The sequence below is a fragment of the Microcebus murinus genome, chromosome 4 (genome assembly GCF_040939455.1).
Source record: "Microcebus murinus isolate Inina chromosome 4, M.murinus_Inina_mat1.0, whole genome shotgun sequence".
Lineage (NCBI taxonomy): Eukaryota > Metazoa > Chordata > Mammalia > Primates > Cheirogaleidae > Microcebus > Microcebus murinus.
Genome location: NC_134107.1, coordinates 65,230,616 through 65,247,944, shown reverse-complemented (window position 1 = coordinate 65,247,944; position 17,329 = coordinate 65,230,616). Strand labels below are relative to the sequence as shown.

General features: G+C 37.2%; 1 protein-coding gene across 7 annotated transcripts in view; it reads left to right on the top strand.

The window, feature by feature from the left end:
* The window catches only part of LOC142870624 (teneurin-4-like), a 2,325,019-nt gene that overhangs the window by 940,403 nt on the left and 1,367,287 nt on the right, over positions 1-17,329 (top strand). For all 7 annotated transcript variants that reach the window (XM_076002352.1, XM_076002347.1, XM_076002349.1 and 4 more), the window contains one exon: positions 4,110-4,163. The gene's annotated coding sequence lies outside the window, so the exon portion shown is untranslated. The remainder of the gene's footprint in view (positions 1-4,109; positions 4,164-17,329) is intronic.

Genomic DNA, 17,329 nt, shown 5'->3' with positions numbered 1-17,329 from the left:
AGTTTCTGAAGTTAGAATTAATTGATATCTTCCCTTAGGAATTTGGAACCAAACTCATTGAGGCTTAAATATGTGCTCTCATTTCCTAGCAATGCTCATTGAAGCAAATTCTAATAGTATTCAAATGCCAATAAGAAGAAAGGAAGGAAGGTAGGCATATTTCTATTAACTAAAAATATATAGTTCTAAGACAAATATTTATATAGTATTTTGTAATTCAGAAGCACTTTTACTTTGTTACCTCTGAAAATATCATTTAATCTTTTCACATTGTTTAGTGTGGAGCTTATCAACATCCTTTGAAATTTTTCAGATGAAAGATACTGAAGTCTTCGAAATCCAAATCCTAAACTCTTTGACACCTTGATTTTTTATGAAGGACAAAGCCCCCATTTTTCTTTAGCTTCTTTTCTTTTAAACTCAGACTCCCAGCTCACCCCAGTGTTGTGTTTTCCCTTTTATTTACATGACTACTCTTTGGCAATTTTTTCCCTCTCTCTTAAACACTACTCTGCCCTCCCATCCCTGACCAGGTTTCACTTTGGTTTTATTTCTTCGTCTTATGTTCATTGGCATCAGCACACTCAGGTTATCTTCTTGGTGCATGAAACATTGTTTATGGCTAAAGACCATGTCTTATAAATACATCAAGTACAATATTTCCAAGATGGAATATAACATCTATTCTTTCAGGATTGCTCTTCTTACATATCCTGTCTTGGTTAATGGAGGCACCACAATCCACTCAGTCTCTGGAACCACCAGCCTCTGTGTCTTTCTCAATTACACTCTCACCTTCACCCTTTGTGTTCAAGCGATCATCACATCCTGTCAATCATGACCCCAAACACATCATTCGAAATGCACCTCTCCACTAGTGTGCCTGTTAGCCTTCACGGGGACAATTGCATAACGCCTGCGCTCTTCTCAGGCTTTGCCTGCTGCAGGCTCATCTCCCTCTAATCCCACAGACACCTTCTTTCTCTAACAGATCAAAAATTGTGTGTGTTTTCTCTCCCTCTTATCTTCTGAAACAGTCCTTTTTAAGAAATCATAGCATTCATTTATCCATGGTGTTTCTAATATGAACCAGACCTCCACTCCAGCCTGATTCTCTACCCTTCCAAGCCCTCCATTCTAACACCATCACTACTCCATTATAAGCACCACATCTTCCAAATATTAATCTATAACCTTTTTGTGATTTTCAAACATGTCTTGCCTATTTATTCACTCATGCTTCTGTGTATGCAGCTTTCTCTGCCAGGTATACTGTCCTCTCTGTCTGGTGAACTACTGTACATCCTTGATGTGTGAGCCCCATGTGGACAGTCCTGACACTTGGTGGTACCAAAATCAGAGTGAGCACTTTTCTTTCTGTGCCTCTAAGCATCTGGGCTTCCCTCTATCTACTAAGAATAGTGTGGTTGCTTTTTAGCTCTTCTTTTTCTCACCTACTAGCTTGCAAGCAGCCTCAAAACAATGTCTCTTTTAATCCTCTGTCCCTGACAATTTGCTTCCAACTTAATTTATATTAAATTAATGAAATTTTCATTTTGCCTAACTTGAATGTTGATATTTCATTCTTTTTTCTATTTCTTCTCTGGTATAAGTCCTATATTTCATTCTTTAATTATATTATTTTGAACAGTCTTTATCCTTGATTAGTGAAAGATGAACAAGATCACTGCACATACCTGATAGGGCATCAGATCTATTACATATATGTTAAATTCTCATCTTTCAATTTCTTCTGCTAGTGGAAGTAGGTAACTGTACAAAATTTTACATGTTTAGACGTTCTCATTATTCAATGATCTCTCATCAGAAATGCAATTTGTACCAAATACTGTGCAGAACAATGAGGGTAAATAAGTGATTTCAATACCATTAAATATAGAGACCATTGATTCAGTCCAGGGTGTGTTTCTATGAAAGAAGTCCATTAATACCCCCCAAAACTCTCATTATTGATCTCTTTCAAAGACCAGTGAAAGGGATTGAAGCACATAGTCCTTAATAGAACTCCTTAAAATTCTCTTCTACCCTCCTCTTCAGCAATACCTTCCCATCCCTGGGGGTCTCTTGGAAATTAACAGATTCTCCCTCCCCTACTGCCACCTTCTCCCCTTTTTCCATTCCCCTCTCCTCCCCCTCACCCCTTATTTACCCATTTATGACCTCCTGATGCTGCTGACCTCTAGATCTTCTGCACTATCTTCATGCTGGATACTCTGCACCTTAACTGTGCATTTTTTCTTCTTTCTGTTATTCTCCTGAGAATAAGCTCTCTTGGCCCTGTCCTTCTTAACCCTATCTCATTTCCTTCTAACTTTCTAGGTCTGTTTTCTCTATTATTTACCCCATTCTGTATCTTCCAAGTCAAGAAACTGATCTGGAAATGAAAGAACTAGATTCAAATGAAAGTTCTGTCTTTTGGGGGAGCATAGAGAGAAAAGGTCAGGTAATCTAAGCAGGCAAAGCCTCAGTGTTCTCTCTGAGTGGAGGGTGGGGAAATTGTGAACACATATGTTAATCATTTTTGTCCCATCATTAATGAGATGCAGTTACTTCCTTTACACATTTCACGGTGTGATAGGGAAGAAGAACAGACTAAACTGTCAACCATAGTATTAGATGACAAATGTTGTGATAGAATTATATGCGTGGCATTCTGGAAACATTGCCAATAATAACCTACTTCAGCCCAAGTTTTGGAGAAACTTGAGTAGGAGTATCAGAGAAAGATTATTTGTTATGATTAATACTTTTTAAATGATATATATAAATTTTCTTGATGATGCCATATAAATGTGAGTTGGGACCTGGAAGGGAAATTCTATGATGAATTTAATAAATTCAGGACTCACCATAAAACATTTATTGGCGATCAACATTTTTTTAGTTAGGATTGTTACATCGCGGTATTGAAAAAATGCCAACCTGCATGGGTGATAACTGAAACAATCTCCTGTGCAAATGCAAGAATCCTCTTTATCTTTCTAGTGGAAGTTCTTATGCCGATTTGTCTTCTCACATGATCCTAATGAAGATTGATTTCTAATACTGTTTTCATATGTCTTATAACTAGCAAAGCATAAAATGTCTTCTTTTGAACTGTTACATAAAACATGGAAAAGTATTGATCCTGAAGACAGAAATGTAAGGTTAGGGCTGTGTGAATTTGAGTAAAAATGTTTGCACTGATAATTAAAGCACATATAAATGAGAAGATTTTTCACTTTGACCTTTATGAATGTGAATTTGTCTCTTTATGTCTGACATTCTTTGGGATATTATTAATAGAATAAAATAGTCATGATCTTCAGTCAAAATAGTTAAAGTAATTTGAAGGTATAGAGTTCTAGAATCTTAGAGGAATCATAGGTTTTCAGCTAAAATTAGTTGTACGTTTAATCATTTCATAAAGAATAATAAAGTATATAAATCATAATTATGCATGTATTTGACAAGATAATAAGCATAGTCAAAGAGAAGTGTTCTTTATTAGAATTTAAAAAAATATATAAGCCCTATTGCATCAGAATATTTTCAGTATTATTTCATGCTAAGGAAAGCATTCATGCCCAAGTATATGATTATAGATTTAAGATTAGACTCATTGCTTTCATACCAGCATGAATTAAAGTTGCTTATTAACATGTGGGGTTATACCTTTGGAGAAGTCAGATCACGGAAGAGCATACGCATGTTGCACTTGCTATCTCAGAGGCGTTTTGTAATTAGACTGGATTCATTTGCCAGAGCCCTCCCTGAGCTAACGAGCTAGGGTACTGCTATGGCTCTTTGCATTCTGAAAATTGAAGTTAGAGATTAAATGATTCTGAAATGACTTTTGTTTCATCTTGCCAGGTCATTTCTGAAGACTAGACTTAACTCGGGTATGAATTCTGTAGGGGGTGGTTGAGTCACTTGATGTGAACATGATTTTCTCTTACTGCATTTTTGTTCTTTTCCTGAATTATGAAGTGAGATGGTTATTTGTATTGGAAAAAAAAAAAACATATTGATCTGAATGCTTTATATCACACATCTTAATTCCTCTTTTAATTCCTACTTATTCCTCTCCTCTGTTTCCTCTTTTCTAGATAAGTCTGCATTTTCCCTGGAGTGATTGCATCAAAAAGGCAAGACTAAGTGAGGTAAGACAGTTGGGGACTGTTGTTAACACCCACATGTTCAGGCCCAAGCTAACTATTCTGTGGCGAGTATAAATTTAACCAATATGGCTTCACACTGTGGTTGAGCCCCACTGTATTTGGTCAGACTCTTGCTAAGGGCTGAGTTCAATGCCACAAGCAATGCAGGTGGGTAAAGCAATTATTATATTGGTCTGTTGCCCCCAAATTAGTCGAGAAAGTGTGACAGTGCATATAGTTACAGAAAATACATGGACAATTTTTTTTGCACTGGCTGGGATACCTCAAGTAAAGGTGAGATTATGTGAAACACAGCTGGACTGGGATTGTCATCGAGGAAATTGTCTGCTCGCTTGAGGGGAGAGAAATCATGAAGATGTAATATCTCGACTCTTCCTACCCATTTTAGGGGACAGGTGTCATGACATTCCTTTCAGTAAGCAAGTAGAAACAGTCCAAGTACAACATATGCTCTGAAATTGACTGTGGATCAAGGGAAGCAAGAAAGGGTTGGGCAGGCCGGAATAAGGGATAGCTCCAGTGAATGCTGGCTTCTCTGGTAGAGTCTGGACCGTGGGAAGAGCCTTTGGGTACGGGCTCCTCAGTCTGATTGTTTCTGGTTTTAGAATTGCTTTTCTAGTGTAAACTAAATGAATTTTCTTTGAAACAATTGGGAAATATATAAGTAAAGTAAAATTATTTATGCCTATTGATCTACGTATTCAATTTAGAGGAGTCTCTTTTAAGGAAATCATCAAAAACAAGTCCTAACATTTATATTCAAAATTTTTTACTGTCATATTATTTAAAATAATGAAACACTGGGGGGGGGAACCCACTCCTTAGTCATTCAGAGCTTGTTAAATAAATCATGGCATAGCCTCATAGTGAAGTATTATATGTCTGTCAAAAATTATAATTGTGAAAATTTTGTATTCCTGATAGAAAATATGGAAGCAAGATATCAAGTAAAAATGCAGTATTCAAAAATATTTATATTGGAGGATGACCTCGATTTATACATAAAAATTAGATGGGAAGAAAATTTAAATTTTTTTTTAAAATTTCTCTTCTGTAAAAATGTTTTCTCAATAATACTAGTCTCATAGGGATGTTACAGATCTCTATAGATTTCATGAGATAATGTAAATAAATTAATGGATACATGTTCATATGCCCAATAAATGTTTATTCCACTTATTCCTTCTTTTTCGTTGAATGTGGTTTGCCCAAGAAAATGCCACCATCCACCTAGTCCTCAAAAGCAACCCCATCATCTCACACTGGTTTCTTGTCAAGCCCAGAGACCTGCCCATGCTCTTGGCTACCCGGGAAACCTTCCCAACTACTATTCTTCCACTTTCATGCAAAAACTTCTTTAGAGTCCAGCTTATACCTTGCAATTCGTTTTCTTTATATTTTTCTTACATAACCAAATCAATCCCCCTGTATTCTTAACTGACTTTGGATGTAGTGAACTATTGTCTTCTCTGTACCAACTCTTATAGGGTTGAGTCAGGTGGAAAGGTAGGAAGCAAGACAGGGAACTGTGCCAGTTTAGGTATAAAGTCCTCTATTTGGAAGCAGATGCCCTGGGGTAGATAAGAGGGACCAAAGAAAAGTAGATTATTCCTAATTGGCTCCAACATGGGCTCTGGGCTTTGGATCTCTGGAAGCTCCACTTGACAGCAACTCCCACTTCTCCTACACTACAAGTCTTTCAGATCTCTAATTTCTTAGAACTTCAGCTTCATAACTACCAGTCAGTCTTATCTGCCAGCCTTCACCCTACTTCATGTTCTTTTTATCCATGCTGGCTGTCATGATTTATATTCTAACCCTACTTTCTCTCCACCACTTTCATCAGATTCAACTCTATGTTTCCTTGCAATTTGCTCACATGCTATTCCTTAGAATTAGGCTCTAAAAATTTTCAGTTGAAACCTCAGATTCCCTTACTCTGATGTTAGACTTGACTATGTTCATTGTTGCTCTGAAATTTGCTGTTATTCTCCTTGTACCAGATTCCTTGGATGGTACAAGTGAAAACTTGCTAGCTTGGGAATCAGGAGAACAGAGTTCTACCTCTCTCCAGAAGGAACTGGATAACTCGAATGATGTTAATCATAAAAAAATAAATAATAAGGTTCCCAGGTACATCTGTCTAGGGTATCATATAAATGGTCATATATAGGATGTACCATGGTGTGATCCAATGTGATTCCATTTTCAAATCAAGTTCTTTCCTGCCAAAGGAGATTATAAAACCCCACCTCATTACTGAAAAATGTTGACCCAGTGGGGTGAACCAAACCACATGAAAATTATCACAAAGACTTTATAATAGTTAAGGGTTAACAGTCTACCAAAACAAACAAATAAAGAAAAAAAGGAACATATGAGGTTTGAAATAAAGTCCTCTAATAAGAAGCAAATATCCTGGGGTAGACAAGAGTTGTGTGGAAGGGAAAAGATTTCTTTTTTCACAAATTACAAGGTTCGTGACTGATACCCCTGTAACAAAAGACAGATTGACAAGAGAAAGCATAACAAATTTATTTAATGCAAGTTTTATTTGATGTGGGAGCCTTTAGAAGTAAAGACCTAAAGAACCAGGCAAAACTGTATTTTTATGGACAGCCTTGCAGAAGTGTGATTGGAGGGCAAAAGGATATAATCTAATGGTAATAAACTGGAGGAACTTAGCAAGGCCTGCTTGTTCAGTTTCTTCTTGGCATCCTTATGTGATACTTCTTCCCTCCAGGTATAGGTCAAAACACCTGCCACATGATAGTCTTCAGGAAAAAGGGCACAAGAGAAGTCACAGAGACTTTCCTGCTTCTGCTATTTCCTCCATTTCCAAGATGCTATATTTTTGGGTACCATGTTTGATCCCTAATGGGTAAAGGAATGGAATCTCATCTCTGAACAGAGTAGATGCATTCCCTCAACCACAGATGGTTCAGGATTATGGCTCAATTCTTTAATGAGAAGGAACTGGAATTCAGTATCAAAGCCTATTGGATAGGCTTCAAAGTAACCTCATGTTTTACTTACAGCCTGTTTGAGAGAGCCAGCATTCTTTATGTGAAGACAAACAAATGAAGATGATATATGCACTATATGCCATGAAAATGATAACATTTTCTGCCATTAATTAATCATTGTCAGGCAATGCATTGAGACAGGGATGCTCCTATTTAATTCTATAACAACCTCTGGAGCGGACACTATTACTCCCATTTTGTTTTGGTTTTTTTTCAGATGAGAAAGCCTGAGGCTCAGAGAACTAAATTAGCTTGCCAGAAACCCCTAAACTGGGAGCAAATAGCTTTTGGATTTGAATGCAGTGCTATTTAATGCTACATATGAGCTTTTAACCAGGAGGTTATATTGTCTTGCACATAGACTAGATGTGAACAATGAAGATGGGGTTTACTGGAACAGCTAGGGAGGGTGAGAGGCACTGGAAAGCCCCCCAGAGATAGGAAATGTAAAGGCACGTAGGAAGTTTCAGGAAGCAATAGCCCACACTGTCTCCCCAGTTCCTGCTCCCTCACGGTCTGATCTCTGCATCTCTGCCCATCTCTACCTCTACCTCGTATTTTCTTATGCTCAATATTTGTCCCAAGGAGTTCATACCAATCTCCACCACCCTCCCATTAAGTGACATGTTTATGTGTTTTGTTGTGTGGTAAACACTTTCCCCCTGAGGTCTCCCAACACTCCACCCCTTAAGAAAAGCAGCTATGCCTTGTTTGTTGCTTGAAATGTATGAAATGTGATGATGTTTACTTTGTTGAGATTGAAACCAATCACATACAAAAATACCTTTTTAAGGGAGAGAAAGATGTCAGCTCTGCCTTGCATTCAAATACTCAATCTTTTCTGACTCACATTGAACAACCTTGAGCAAATCACTCTCTGGTTTCTTTGTTCTGTTTGTGCTACACAGCAGCAGGAAGACAGGCCGCTCCAAATATGGTGTGATCACTCAAATATTAAAGCTTTTTACACTCTGCTTCTGTTCATTCATTCTTTCCTTTTGATCTAACAAAACTTCTTAAATTATAAATTAAGGAATTGGAGGTTGGTTTTTCCCCTCCTAAGGGGAAAACGTATGACTTCAAAGTAAATGTTAGTGGAACAGTGCAGCAGACCACGTCAATATTTTCATTTGGCACACGGCACGTGATGCCTTGAGAAAGATGCCACACTTAGGATGATTTTTAAAGGAGATGTTTGTTTTTAAATGCAGTGAATCAAGTTAGAATCTTAGAAGATGAAATGACATCTCCAAATTGCTTTCAAACAGCCTTAAGAATATATGATCACCCTTTTTACAAAATCCAGCTCTCAGTTTTGCCCCTTGAGATTTTAAGGAAGATCAGCTGGCAAATAATTACTTTTAACTTCTGAAACAAATAACAAAAAGTAATAGTAAATCAATCAAGATAATATAAGGGAGAAGATAAAGTTAGGAATTCTTTTCTAGAATAGTATATTCTGGAATGCAGCTAACTAGTCATTTGGAGAGTTTGTCTTCTTTATTTTTAAATTTACTGATACTTAAGAGTGTCCCTTTTTTCAGGAAGGCTTTCCTGGCTGTTTGACCTCGTTAATGCAGGTGGCCACCTTCTGTTCTCTCTTGCCCTGCTGTGCATAGCTCCATCAAAGGGTTCATCATGTTGGATTATAATCGAGAGTTTGCCTCGCCAACTAGACTGAACTCCTTGAGTGTAGGGAGCTATGCCATTTCCTTATCTACTAGTATAGTGTGAGGCAGAGTAGAAACTCAGTACATGGTGTTAGAAATGAACTGAACTTGGCTATATGTGAATGGAAATATGATTAATGATGGGGACACTTGTCCGGGATGTTTTCCTTCAGTTCAGTGACATAAAAAGTTTAGAGGCAAACTGCAGCATACAAATAAAACAACAAATATGAAAACAAGGCCCCAAGTATTTCTTCTCTTCTTTGAGTCAAAATACAGTGCCAAAATTTCATATGAAAATGTTAGCTCAAAATATGGTTATGTTTGAACAAGTCAGAAATATAGTGAGAACAGGATTTTTTTTTTTCATACTATGTAATTCCTGAACGAGAATGAAGAAAATAACACAGATTTGGAGAGTTAACACAGGCACTTAACTTCCAGGGAAAAATAACAACAAATAACAACAAAAATCCTTTGATGGCCTTTGCATGATGATTTCAAGTGTTCCAATTTGATCCTATGATTTATCATAAGCAGTAAAAATATGGTTGTAGCATCCACATTCCTGACCCAAGAGCTGATCCATGATGCACAAACACCATTGACCATTAGGACAAGATGTGACAGTAACAATGACGCCTCTTTATATTTGCACAGTTTACAAACATTTTCATATATAATATCAGAGTTCATCCCCATCAAAACCCTATATTGTAGGAAGGCCATGCTGTGCTATCTTATCCCTATCTTCCAGATGGCAGAACAAATGCTGAGAGCTTTCCCTGGGGTGATAAACCGGAGAATATCAGCTAGCCACAGCACTCAACAGCAGGGATGAAAGAGTCGGCCATGGGACATTCCACAGTCTCAGGCTGGACTTTGCCAATCTCAGTCATTCGGTCCAACATCATTTCTTGATATAGATAATCACGATTGGATTCAACTTATATAAGCTAAGACAAACAGCTGCAATTCCTATAATTCTACAAATATCTATCGAATGCCTTCTACGAGGTAGGGTCACATAGTAAATGTGTAAAGCATAAAACAAATATTCAAATATTATTAACTACATTTTAATATAATTTCAAGCAGAAAAAAGGTTTTGCTTGTACTTATAAAACTCTATAAAACCAGCATTATTATGTCCATTTTCTAGAATATGCCCAAGGTAACAAAGATAAAAAATGTCAGAGCTGGAACTTGAAACCAGTTCTGCCCAATCCCAAAGGGCATTTTATGACATCATCCTGCCTCCCTGAAAATGCAGCAGGGGATGTTTCTTACTAAAAAGATACTTTTGGGGGACTTGAGTGGGTCTTTGAGGCAAAATATGCTTGAAAATAAAACACTATTACCAAATAGTAGTCATTATCAGTTCATAATTGAATGCAAGCTCGAAGGAATGCTGGAAACCAAACAATGTGTTCTGACATAAAAGCAGTCTGCAGACATGTGGTTGTGGGTCCAATTCTCACTTTGTAAACCAACAGGCTAATCTGATTTATTTGTCTCTTGCTTTTGTTTCTCTGAAATTGATGTCAACTTCATTCCTGGTAGAAAATTGGTTGTTCCATGGTATAAAGTCACACGTTTACCTGTTTGACTGAATATAGAATGGAAAGGCTTTCTTTGTGGCTTTCCGATATATTTATATAAATTATTTCTACCTGAAGATAGATTGATTGGCTCTAACGTCATTGTAATATCAGGGTTCCTGTGATCCAAGTACTGGACATGAAAAGAATATGGAGCCTCGGGATCCAGCTGTGTTTTCTTTTAAGCTCTATAACCTTGAAGAAGTTATTCCTTCATGCTGAACCGTGTCATTTTATTTTGTTATGTTGTTATAAAGATCAAATAAGATATAATGCTTTATAAATAGGAAGTTATGTTAGCATCATCATCATCATCATTAACAAAATGATATTGGGAAGAGTCCTTTAATAAAAGAAAAACTATGTTCTCGCTTAAAATATATTTATGAACATTCAGATCAATTTATCCACCAGGAGAAATAGAAACAATGCTCAGCAAAATGGCTAAATCTGCACATGATTTCTGTAGAATCATAAGTCTTCATGTGCTCTCTCTTCCCTGCTCCTCGTTACCTGAGGGCCACCTCTTCATTCCTCCATTCTTTTCCTCTCTAATCCCTTCACTCTAGCAGAAGAGGAAAGGATAAGATTATCAGTCTTTTGTGCTTATTGCTGTGTAATAGGGTTGCCAGTGTGAGGAGTGGGGAATGGCAGGCCAGTGAAGCTAAAACCCAGCTCACAGTTGACAAAGCCCCTCAGGATACTCAAAGATAAGAAGGAAGAATGTGAGGCAGGTATACTGTGATTGAGTGACTTAAAGGCCAGGGGATGGCGGGCTATACAGGACTGCAAGTGTATTTGGAGCCCTCCTTTCACAGTTATAGAGCATGAGAGTGTTTAACCTCCACAACTCTCATTTAAATAGGGAACATATCTCTATCCCAGGGTAGGGTAGGTGTAAGGATTATATGAAATAGTGTATATAAAATTGTTTTAAACACGATAAAGTTCTATACAACTGTTTTTAGTAGTATCCCTATACCATTTTCCCTAAACCTTACTTTTCAAAATATGGCTTGCCGAAGCACAGACCACTCATGAGGGTTTGCCTGTGCCAAAGGGTCACTACTTTTCAGGGTATGGTTCACAGGGATTAAAGAGAATTAATTTATCACTTTTTAGCAAACTCTTCTTATAAATCATTAACTTGCTCTTCTACACTGTTTGTTAAGCATGTATTTTTCCAGCTCTTAAAGTCAGGTGCAATAATCTAAAAATAACTTTGTTATTTATCTATGTATTTCTCTTTTGTACATGTAGATATTACTGAAAGTCCACTTTGTGCTAATTATTATGCTGAGTTCTGTAGATAGAGATCATTGGCAATAGCCAGCAAGGACATCACGTACAAATAAGAGACTTTTTAAAAAAACTTTGTTAAGTACTAGACTGTGAAATGTTACAATAGGTACTTGATTCTACATTTGCTTATTCATTATTGAAATTGTTCCCTTATCAAAGCTCATAATGAGAGGTTTGGATGTGAAGTCAGAAATGAATCTTGCTTGCAATTTGACAGTTTAAATTCTAGCCCATCTAATGGCCAAAGGTAAAGATTGATAATTTCAGTTCTGTGCACTCTACTATTTGTTAGTGATTTCACCCCTCTAAGCATCAGTATGCTGATCACTATCTGAAAACTGGGACCATAATGTTCTCAACAGTAATGTGAGCTTTAAAGAAAATGATGTATGTGAGCATGACCTGTTAACACATGACTCATGCTCGGAAAATGTTCAAACTTAACAGGAATTCACTCAGTGTTGTCATCTCTTCAGATTAAAAAACCAAGGTCTTTTAAATCTCTTCACCTATTTAATTGTTACGTATTATTATGGGTTTAAAAATTAAAGATGTCATTTTTAAATCTGAGAGTCCAGGCAGGCTGTCTTTACTTTGTTGAACCTGCCTATGAAGGGGTCTGAAAATGTGTAGAAAATGGAAGACAGCAAGGTCCAGGAAACTTAAGGTGTACTATTAAATATCTCCCTTCTTCCATATACTTCACTCTTCTTTGTCTTTGATATGCAAATCTTAAGAGATAAAAAACACAAACATTTCCCTTTAATTGTGCTTAAGTTCTAAAAATAAACAAGATTTCTTCATTGTAATAAACCTTTATAATGTCACAATAAAAGAATCGCATATAAAATAATAAAATATTAAGAAATAAGAGTATGATTGTAACAAGGTAATAGCTGATGCTGTTGTCCAAATATAAATATAACAACAGCAATATCATTTTTTTGAATATGAGTATGTTACACATCCAAAATATCTTCCCATATCCTATACAGATTAGTTATCCTAAGACACAGCAAAGACTGATGTCAGCAAGGTGTCAGGATAGGACTTTGCAGCACTTGTCCTCCTGCAGAAACATTGATTTGAACAACTCTCCACACACACAAATACCTTCATAAGAGCTCTAAAAACCAAGTGAGAGATCCCAGGAATTTGTTGTAACACAGAAACAAAAAAGAGGTTAGAAAGGACAGTTTCACATTACCGTTCCACCCTTCCCCAAACCCAGGCAACACAGCATGGAGAGAGATACACTGCACTTGGGAGAAGGAAAGAAAAGTGAGCACCAGCTTTGCCTCTGATGACAATTCTAGGCCCTTCCCAGTAAAACCCAATGCTGGGAAGGCCCCAAGGCCCAAGACCCAGACTGGTACCACAGACTAAGTCTCTAGGCCCACACTAGTGCCTGGCTGGATCCTACAGTCCCAAGCTCCAGCCAGGACTGCCTGGTGGACTTCATCTCTGGGCCTACCCTGAGGTGGACCCCAGCAGCCCTAGCCTCTGAACCAACCCCAGTGCTGGGCCGTTCCCCATGGCCCAAGCTTTAGGCCATCCCAGAGAGTCAGCCTCCACAGACTCAGGCTCTGGGCTGACCCCCATGAACACAGACTCTAGGGCTGGAACCATGGTCTTAGCCTTCAAGTTTACCCAAATGCCAGGCCAGATCCTATGGCACCAGACTCCAGGGCCCATCCCTACAGACAGAGTCTCCAGGCCTACCTTGGCACTGGACAGAATCTCAGAGCCCCAGAGTCCAGCCTTGCCCAGCAGGATAGGGTTCTGAGCAACCTCAGAACCAGGCCAACTCCAGCAGCTCCAGGCAGTAGGGCTGCCCAAGCCCCAGGCAAGCCCTCAAAGCCATAGTCATCAGGCCAGCACATGTAGACCCAGCCTCTATACCAACCCTATGGATACAGGCCCCAGGCACACCCAGTGCCAGGCCAGCCCCTCTGGCTCCATGTTACAGTAGACTCAGCCCTAGTATAGCAGACTTATCATTTGGGCCTGTCCAAATAGTCTCTGGTGCCAGGCTAGCCTTCCTGGACTGAGGCTAAAAATTCACTCCTGAAGACTCAGAGCTCAAACCCAATCCATGGACTCAGGTTCCAGGCCTACCCCAGAATCAGATTAACCCCTATGGGCCAGGCTTCAGGCCAGCCCCTGCAGACACAGGCTATAGGCTTATCCTCACTGACCCAGGCTCTAGGCACATTCTTGTGGACCTAATCAATAAGATTTACCCCAGTAAATCCAATCTCTAGGCTTAACTCCTTGGACACAGGTTCCAGGCCTACCTATCTGGTGACCCAGGCAACAGGCCAGCAGCAAACCTTCCCATGTTCCACACCAAACAAAGGCCACTAAGAATCTGTACTATGAACAAATCCTCTATCTGTGAATATGTAAATAGTATATTGTTATACTAGTTCTATTATATTAATTGCTGTTAATCTCTTATTGTGCATAATTTATAAATTAAACTTTATCATACACATGATATATAGGAAAAACCATAGTGTATATAGGGTTTGGTAGTATCCATGATTTGGGGTATACACTGAGGATCTTGTAACATATCCCTCATGGATAAAGGAAGACTATTGTAGAGGTACACAAGCTTCCTGAAAAAGAATTCAAGTTGTTTAAAGGAAGATCAGTGAACTTCAGGAAACTGCAGAGAAATAATTCATTGTAATCAGAAAAACAATTACTGATCAAAATTAGAAATTTAACACATTGAAATTATTTTTAAAAAACCAAACAGAAATTGTGGAGCTAAAAATATACAGTGAATGAAATTAAAAATGCAATCAAGAATATCAATAGCAGAATTGATCAAGCAGAAGAAAGAATCTGTGAACTCAAAGATTAGTTATTTGAAAATATACAGTGAGATGGGGAAAAATGAAAAGTAATGAAGGAAGTTTAAGGGATTTATGAGATAGCAGCAAAAAAGCAAATATTAGATATATAGAAATTAAAGGCGTGGAGAGACTCAAAAGGGTAGAAAGCTTATTTTAGGAAATAATAACAGAATAATAACAGAAAAATAACAGAAAATAATAACAGAAAAGTTTTCCAAATTGGGGAAAAGTTATAAGTATTCAGGAACAAGAAAGTCAAAGGCCTCCTATCAAATTCAATCTAAACAAGACTCACCAATACATATAATTAAACTATCCAGAATCAAAGACAGAGGATCCTGGGATCAGCAAGAAACAAAAAAGCAAATCATGTATAAGAGTGTTTAAATAAAGCTAGCAGCAGATATTTTAGCAGAAACGTTATAAGCCAGAAGAGAGTGGGATGATATATTCAAAATGCTAAAGGAAGAAAACTGTCAGCCAATAATACTTTGCCTAACAAATCTGTTCTTTGGAAATAAAAAGAGAGAGACTTTCCGACAAACAAACATTGAGGGAATTCAACACCAACAGACCTGCCTTGTAAGAAATGCTAAAGGGATTTCTCTAAGCTGAAAAGGATACTAATGACTAACATAAAAACACAACTAAAAGTATAAAACTCACTGGTAAAAGTAACTACTTGTTCAAATTCAGAATACTTTGATACTGCAATGGTGATGTATAAATTTCTTATATCTTTAGGCACATAAACCAATGGAAGAGACTAGAAAACCCCAAAATAAACCCACATGTTTATAATCAATTGATTTTCAACAAAGGTGTCAAGAACACACAATGAGGAAAGGGCACCTCTTCAATAAATGATGACAAAATGGGATATGAGTATACAGAAGGATAAAATTAGAGCCTTATATCACAGCACATATAAACATAAACTCAAAGTTTATTAAAAATTAAATGTAAGATCAGAACCTATAAAGCTACTAGAAGAAAACATTAAGGCTCCATGTCTTTGGACAATGATTATTTTTGGATATAACACCAAAAGCACTGGCAATAAAAGTGACAATAGACAAATGGAATTATATGAAACTAAAAACCTTCTACACACCCAAGGAAAAAATCACAGAATGAAGAGAAAACCTACAGAATGAGATAAAATATCTGAAAAATAAAATATATATCTGTTAAGGGGGTAAAATCTAAAATATATAAGGAGTTCAAACAACTAAGTAGCAAGAAGACAACCTGATTAAAAAATAGACAAAGGACCTAAATTGACCTTTCTCCAAAGAAGACATACAAATGACCAACAGATATATGAAAAATTTTCAACATCAGTAATCATCATAGAAATACAAATTAAAATCACAATGAGATATTATCTCACACCTATGATAGTGACTATTCTCAAAAAGAAGAAAGATAATAAGTGTTGGTGAGAATGTAAAGAAAAGGAATACTTACACACTGTTGGTGGTAGTAAAAATGTGTACATTTTTCCCATAACTTTTTGTAAGTTTACATGCATAAATGTATGTCATTTTTTTCATATATTAGCCATTATGGAAAATAGTATGGAGTTTCCTCAAAAATTAAAAATAGAACTATCACATGATCCAGCAATCCCAGTATTGGTCACAAATCCAAAGGAAATACAATTGGTGAGTTGAAGAAATGTCTGCATTCCCATGTTCTTTGTGGCATTATTCATAATAGCCAAGATACGGAAAAAACCTAAGTCAACAGATCAGTGGATATAGAAAATGTAGTATATGTACACAATGGAATACTGTGCAGCCTTTAAAAAAAGAAATCCGGCCATTCATTACAACAGGGATGAACCCTGGGAACAGTACGTGAAGTGGAATAAGCCAGGCATACAAAGACAAATCCTGCATGATCTCACTTATGTGTGGAGTCTGAAAATGTTGAACTCATAGAAGCAGAGAGCAGAATAGTGGTTACCAGGGGCTGGGGTAGGGGTGGGAGGGTAAGGGAGATGTTGGTAAAACAATACAAAATTTCAGTTATACAGGAGGAATACCTTCAAGATATCTATTGTACATTATGGTGACTATAGTTAATAAGAATGTATTTTGAAAATCATTAGAGTACATTTTGTGTTGTCACCGCAAAATATGAGTATGTGACATAATGCATATGTTAATTAGCTTAATTTAGCCATTCCACAATATGTACATATTTTGAAACATTATTTTATGCAAGATTAATATATACAATTTTTATCTGTCAATTAAAAAAAAGACATAGGCAAAGCCAGTGTTATTTTACCCATATTACAAATGAGGCAACCTAGAGTCAGAAGCACACAAAACACTGAATGTGTGAGGCAAGTCTTCCAAGTCTGCTGTCCTTTTTTGTTGAAATCGCAATCATGTAAATAGTCACAATACTTTAATTCTGCCGTTCTTTATCCCCCATACATGATGCAGAATCAACTCAGAACAAATACCACTCATCAAAGGAATGTTGTAAAGCAATTTTACACAGAAACCACTGTAGGGGGTTGTTTTCTAATACAGAGAGTGGTATGCATGATGAGGGGTCTGCTATGAACCTTAAATAAAGACAGATTAGAAGACTAATGGTTGCTCAGTGACTGTTGTGTGCTGGCTGCCACATGCACAGGCTGCTTTGTTTCATCCTCATGCAGGG